Below are 7,884 nucleotides of genomic sequence, written 5' to 3' on the forward strand. Positions count from 1 at the left end.
CTTGAATTTGCTGTTCCTTCGGGACGGATGAATAGTTTAGGCTTCTATTCCACCACCTTGCTCTGCCTTGACTTCAGAACTGAGTTTTTTTTTTTTAAGCAGAGTGTGAGAGCATTCAAGCCAAAGGCTGGTCTGAAAAACAATAGCTTCTTTTTTTTTGAAATTTATTCTATTGTAAAGCAAAACCAATATATGACTTAATATAATTTTTATGAGGTGCAATCCTTTTAAGCACTACACAGGAGAAAACAGCAAAAACAGAACCTCACCCATCACCCAGCAGCCCCTCCATGTGTCCACTTCAATCACACCTACCTCACTCACTAAAGTGACCTCCAACCTGATTTTATAACAATCACATCTGCATTCTTTTACAGCTTTATCACTCAAAGAGCATCCCTGGATGCTATAATTTAAACTTATCCTTCATGCTTTTTATTTTTTAATTTTTAATTTTTAAAAATGTTATTGTATATAGTTAAGATGTAACACATGACATTTTAATATTCATATAGATAATGAAATGGTAACTATTGTCAAGCAAATTAGCGTATCTATTATCTCACATAATTACCAATTTTATCTTTCTGGCAAGAACATTTAAAATCTACTCTTTTAGTAAAAATCCCAAGTACAATACAATATTTAGTACAATACAATATTTAGTACAATACAGTATTTAGTATAGGCCTCAAGGTATTCATTGGATGTCTAGACTTGTTGATCCTACATATTCGCTTCTTTGTACTCCTTGACATACATCTCCTCACTTCTTACTTCCATCCTTGCCCCCGGTAACCACTGTTTTATTCTCTATCTCTGTATATTCATCTTTTTGTTTGCTTGTTTATTTTTAGATTCCACATATAAGAGAGATCATGTAGTATTTTTCCTTCTGTCTGGCTTATTTCATTTAGCATAATATCTTCCAGATTCATTCATGTTGTGAATGTTTTGATATATGCAAATCAATAAATGTGATGCACCAAGTTAACAAAGTGAAGCATACAAACCATATGATCATCTCAGTAAATGCACAAAAAGCATTTGACAACATTCAACACTCTTTCATGATAAAACTCTCAACAGAATAGATATAGAAGTAATGTACCTCAGCACAATAAAAGTCATATATTACAAACTCTTAGCTAACATCACTGCTGGAGTGCAGTGGCATGATCATGGCTCACTGCAACTTTGACTTCCTGGGCTCAGATGATTCTTCCACCACAACCTCCCAAGTAGCTGGGACTACACTTGCACACCACCATGCCCAGATAATGTTTTGTATTCTTTGTAGAGAGCGGGGGGTGGTGAAAATTTGAAAGCTTTCCCTCTATTATCGGAGACAAGATAAGGATGCCCACTCTCACCACTTTTTTTCAACATAGTTCTAGAAATACTAGCCAGAGAATTTAGACAAGAGAAAGGAATAAAAGGCATCCAAATAGGAAAGGAATGAGTGAAATTTTTTCTGCTGACACATAATCTAAATATAGAAAACCCTAAAGAATCCATACACACACAAAAAACTGTTAGAACTGATAACACACACAAAAAAACTGTTAGAACTGATAAACAAATTCAGTAAAGTTATAAAATACAAAATCTACATACAAAAGTCATAGCATTTCTTTTTTTTTTGAGACGGAGTCTCGCTCTGTCCCCAGGCTGGAGTGCAGTGGCCCGATCTCAGCTCACTGCAAGCTCTGCCTCCCGGGTTCCCGCCATTCTCCTGCCTCAGCCTCCTGAGTAGCTGGGACTACAGGCGCCCGCTGCTACGCCCGGCTAACTTTTTTGTATTTTTAGTAGAGATGGGGTTTCACTGGGTTAGCCAGGATGGTCTTGATCTCCTGATCTCGTGATCCACCCACCTCAGCCTCCCAAAGTGCTGGGATTACAGGCGTGAGCCACCGCGCCCGGCCCAAGTCATAGCATTTCTATATACAAATAATGCACTGTCTAAAAGGGAAGTTAAGAAAATAATACCATTTACAACAGCAACAACAACAACAAATATTCAGGTGTAAATTTTATTAAGGAGGTGAAAGACTTCTATACTGAAAACTACAGAACATTGTTGAAATAAATTGAAGAAAATACAAAGAAGTAGAATGATATCCCATGTTCATGGATTGGAAGAATATTGTTAAGATGTCCATGTTGGCTAGGAGTGGTGGCTCGTGCCTGTAATCCCAGTACTTTGGGAGGCCAACGTGGGCAGATTGCTTGAGTCCAGAAGTTCGAGACCAGCCTGGGCAACATGGCAAAACCCTGTCTCTACAAAAAATACAAAACATTATCTGGGCATGGTGGTGTGCAAGTGTAGTCCCAGCTACTTGGGAGGTTGTGGTGAAAGAATCATCTGAGCCCAGGAAGTCAAAGTTGCAGTGAGCCATGCTCATGTCACTGCACTCCAGCCTGGGTGACAAAGTGAGGCCCTGTCTCAAAAAACAACAACAACAAAATAAAACATGCCCACTGCAATCTCTAATGTAAGGAAAAGGATATATTTCTCAGAAAAAAATCCTGAAATTTGTAAGAAAACACAAAAGACATCAAGTAGCAAAAACAATTGAGCAAAAAGAAAGAGAATGAAGCTGGAGATATTGCAATATCTGATTTCAAAATATAAAGCAATTGTAATCAAAACAGTACAGTAGTATGGTACTGGCATACAAACAGAGTCATTGGCCAATGGAACAGGATAGAAAGCCCAGAAATCCATGCATTTACAGTTCATTAATTTTTTACAAAGGTATCAAAAACATACAATGGGGAAAGGACAGTCTATTCAATAAATGGTACTGAGAAAACCGGTTATCTATGTGCAGAATAATGAAATTAGACCCTTTTCTCACATCATGCACATACAATGCACAAAATTCAACTCAAAATGGATTGAAGATTTAATCTGAAGACCTGAAACTATAAAATCACTTAAAAAAAACATAGGAGAAAAGTTCTGTGACACTGGTCTAGGCAAGGACTTTTTAGGCATGACCCTGAAAGCTCAAGCAACAAAAGCAAAAATAAACTAAAAGGATTGCAAGAAATTAATACTTCTACACAACAGAGGAAATAATTAACAAAGTGAAGACATAGCCAAAAGACTGAGAAAAAAATATTTGCATGCCATACATTTGATAAGGGGTTAATATCCAAAATATATAAGGAACTAAAACACCTGAGTCATAGAAAACCAGCAACCCATTTAAAAAATGGACAAAGAACCTGAATAGGCACTTCTCAAAAGAAGACGTATAAATGGCTAACAAGTTCATTTAAAAAATGTTCAATATCATTGATCATTAGGGAAATGCAAATTAAAACCAAAGTGAGATATCAATTCACACCTATTAGAATGGTTTCTATCAAAAAGATGAAAGATAAGTTTTGGCAAGGATGTTTAGGGAGCAATTGTGCACTGTTGCTAAGAATGTAAATTAGTACAGCCATTATGAAGAACAGTATAGAGATTAATTAAAAAAAACTTAAAATAGAACAACAATCCCACTTCTGGAAATGTATCCAAAGTAATTGAAATCAATATGTGAAAGGGATATTTGCACTCTCATGTTTATTGCAACATTATTCATAATAGCTAAGATACACAATCAACCTAAGTGTCTATCAACAGATGAATGGATAAAGAAAATGCGATATATATACCAAATACAATACTATCCAGCCTTAGAAAAAGAACAAAATTCTGTCATTTGGGGCAACATAGATGAATTTAGAGGACACTATGCTAAGTAGAATAAGCCAGACACAGAAAGACAGATACTGCATGATCTCACTTTTTTGTGGAATCTTAAAAATGTTGAATTTATAAAAGTATAGAGTAGAATGATGCTTACCAGAGGCTAGGGAGTGGGAGAGTGTGAGGAAGTGGGGAGTTCCTGCTTAAAGTGTACACTGTTTCAGCTAGACGGGAGTAATATATTTTGAGATATGTTGCACAGCAGAGTGACTATATTCAATAATAATATACTGTATATTTCAAAATAACTGAGAGTAAATTTCAAATGTATCACAAAAAAAGTCAAACAAATTAGATGGTGGATATGTTATCTAGTTTATTTTTGTTATTCCACACTGTATACATATATCAAAACATCACATTGTACTTAATAAAGGTAGTACAATTATGATTTTTCCATTTAAAATAATATTAATAAAAAAGAAACAAGAGTATGTCACTCAGAAGAGTAAAGGATCGGTAGCATTTCCTAGAAACTGAATGGAAAGAACCACAATCCTTATTTTCAAGAAAGTGTTGAAGTACAGTCATGAGGAAATTTGGAAATTAATTATTGCTTAGCTAAACTTGCTTATATTGTATGAAATACCCCAAAGTCATCTGTTAGCTTTAAAAATAACTACCCATGTGTCTTTGAATATAAGATACAAATCTATACATTTTTTAACTTTTTTCTTTGTAATGCACACAAGGCCCAAAAGAAACAAAATGTATATTTTTCCCAGACACTGAGGGTTTATATGGGTGCAGATTCATTTGGTTACATAAAGAATGAACTGAGAGAGAGGCACAGTATTGAAAAGGGAACAGAAGAAAAAAGAAATACATACAAACACGTCTATCACTTCTTTGGAAACTCTTTTCAGTACGAAATGTTTTTTTTCTTTTCCCTACACACCCATAAAAATAAGGTAAAAGGCTAACACTTCATTATATCTTGAAAGAAGGACTAAAGGCCACATTGAGGCGAGGAATTGGCTAATTGTGAGATAAACTTGGGGCAGACACTGGAGGCACAGTCCTGAACAAGGTATTGGTAAAAGTGGAACCTGCGATTCTCCGGGTGTGCGAACACCTCAACCAACCTCAAAATGTTAGCTTACATAGGCTTGGGGTTGGCTATGCCATATTCTGTTACACTCTTTTTCTGATGAGCTTATCCAGTCACATGATTTCAATACCATTTGTAGAATGATCTCCCAATGTGCTCGTTTCCAAAACTGGCATTCATTTTTCCAGCTTCCTGCATGACTTTTTTGACTTAAGTGTCTAATAGAAATCTCTGATTATACATTATATGCCTTCCCCAACCCTCCACCCCAGGTGTACCCGCTGCAAGCTCCCCAGATTTTAAAATATCACCTTTAACCCAGGTGCTCAAGGCCAAACCCCAGAACATAGGTTATTTTCCCCATCTCACATCCCTCATTTCCCATCCATGAGCAATTCTTGTTGACTTGTCCAAAATCCATCTGGAACTTGTCTAACTCCCTTCATTTCCTCAGCCACCATCACATTTCAAGCCATGCTAGCCTCTCATCTGCACTAGCTACAATGTCTCTGCCTGGTCTCCACCTTCAACCCTCCCCCACACCCCTACATTCTTCAAAGTAGCCAGAGTTCTACTTTATATTCAATACTATAAACTTGACCCCCAACTTTGACCTTATATTTTTCAGCTCTTCTATTGAGGTAATTTATTTTTCTTTGGTACCACATCACTTTAATGGAAGAAATGATTCAAAGAGAAAAAAAATAAAAATAAATAAGTAGAGGTTTTGTAAGGGCAATATGCATGCCCAGCCCTGGCAACCACAGAAATGCATCTCCTGGCAATGGTGAAGTCAGCTTAAGTCTCAGTTTCCATTACCACTATTACTCAGAGTAAGCTTGCCAAAGAGACGCTCTGCCATGTCATCTTCCAAATACCCCATCTTGCTCCCCAGAATCAAGAAATGTTAGCATTTGCATATTTAAAAAGGAAAACTTTTCATGTAAAATTAAAGACCTCATTATTTTAATCCCTGCCCAATCCCATTCTCTTCACTTTTTCCCCAGAGACAACCACTAGGATGAATTCTAGACCATATTTTACACTTTACCATGCACATGCACCCACAGACACAAGGGCCTAAGACCACCCATCCAACCCTCCCTACCCCATATATCTACATAGTTTAGAAAGAAAAGATTAATGTGTTTTACAGGGACTCACAGAATACCTTCCACCTCCATCCTTAGAGACCCTGAGCTGCATGCAGATGGAGCAACCCTGGGTGTAGAGACTGCTGGACACCCTTTTAAACTTGCATGGGGATTTGCCCTAGTTCGTAAAAGGTGAGAGTTTTGTAGGCACGCCTCAACTGGACACCTTCATTGCTTTGAGAACCAGATAACTTTATTGCCAACAATGGTAAAACTGAAAGGAAAAAGCTGAAGAGAACATTCTGAAAAGGCAACATGCACGCCCCGCCTGGTGGCCCGACCCGGAAAAGGCACCTCGTGGCTGTGGGGCCTGTCTGGGCTCAGGTCTCTTTCTCACTGTGACTCAGGGAGAGCTTGTTAAACAGGTTCTCAGCCAGGCTGGCTTCCGGGGTCCACATCTTCCCCAGGGCGCTCACATAGCCACCCAGCTCTTCGATGGTCTTGACCTGTTGGTGTAGGTAGTGGCTCTCCAGGAAGTCGCACGGCTGGGCTCGCCCTTCTCCACGGCCAGCTGGTGCAGCACCAGGAGGCTGTAGTTGACGCTCTTCTCCAGGTGGAAGGCACAATCCATGGCCTCGAGCCTGCTCTCCCAGCCTTAGTGCTTTGGCTCCCTGATGTCATGAAGGCAGATGCGGCCACTGAGCTGGTTCTGCAGCCTCTTCAGTTCCTGCGCATGCTCCATCTTCTCGTCTGACTGGTGCAGGAAGTAGCGGCCAAAGTGCTCCAGGGCCATGTCGTCTCTTCAAAGTAGAAAGCCATGGACAGGTACACATAGGAGGCGTGGAGCTCCAGGTCGATGTGGCTGTTGACGGCGGCCTGGCAGTTGGTGTGGTAGTTGTAGCACACCTGCGACAGCGGAGCAGTGGCCATCGCAGGCAGCGCCGACCGCGAGCACACAGGCAAAGGCAGTAGCGCAGGCAGCGGCAGCGGTGGTGAGGAATGGCAGATGGTGAATGGCCGGTGTGTGACCGAACCGGAAGTGGGTAGTGCAGACTGTTATGAGGGAAGGGGGATGCTTCGGGGCTGGTTGGTTTGAATGAGGAACAGACTTCAGGGGTGAGATGTGGGGCTCCAGCACCGAGTTCCGTAAGTTCCACCTGAAACCTTGGCAACTGGACTTTAACCTGACCTTTTTACCTATAAAGTATTTTTAAAGTTATTTATGAATATAAGTGCAACCACTTTGAGTGAATCACCTGGTTGATTTCTTAAAGAAACTTATTACGATATTGTCAAAATGTGATTGTTTTATCAAATGTACTGCTTTTTGTGATGTCATTGGTTATACTTAATATCACAAAGCTTTATTTGAATGGCAAATATCCTCAGTGACTTCAGCATCCATACTAATGACACTTCCCATAACCTCCTTACTCACTACCTAGACCTTATTAACTTTAGCAACCTTCATTTTTCTCTTTCTACTCATGGTCAAGTTCCCACTTCTCTGGCAGCAGAGCACCCCCTCCAAAATATCAAACAGTGAGCCTTTCCACCTTTCCATGTTTCTCACTCTTTGAACTTGTTCTTAACTCCTTTTTCTCTCTAGTATCTTAATCTTTCAGCAGCATCCTAGAAACACTTTTTTTTCAAGTCGTCCTGTCTGGATCCCCAAATGTACAATTCCAAGATCTCTTCCCTGACATGCTAGATTTGCTCACCCCTTTCACCTAAATTGCAAATTTCCTCTTCTTGGGTAAGTACAGACTTAAAAGCCTTGGGTGAATTCTTAGAGAAAGCACAACACTTTCAACTTCCTTTACTTCCATTGCCACTCAGTAATGATTTGTTATTCTAAGACCAGCCGAGCGGGTGCAAAAGAACCAGCGGGTAAGCAAGTGTAGGAGCAAAACCGCAAGTTTATTCTTGGCCACCTAGCTTCAGGGAAAGAAGGTGGGTAGGGAGGCCGGGCG

At 39.6% G+C, this 7,884-nt stretch overlaps 1 pseudogene; it reads right to left on the reverse strand.

Moving 5' to 3' along the window:
• Positions 1 to 6,291: 6,291 nt before the first annotated feature.
• LOC105512218 lies at positions 6,292 to 6,841 on the reverse strand (annotated as a pseudogene).
• Positions 6,842 to 7,884: the final 1,043 nt, after the last annotated feature.

The sequence above is a fragment of the Colobus angolensis genome, unplaced genomic scaffold (genome assembly GCF_000951035.1).
Source record: "Colobus angolensis palliatus isolate OR3802 unplaced genomic scaffold, Cang.pa_1.0 Scaffold103, whole genome shotgun sequence".
In the NCBI taxonomy this organism is placed as follows: Eukaryota; Metazoa; Chordata; class Mammalia; order Primates; family Cercopithecidae; genus Colobus; species Colobus angolensis.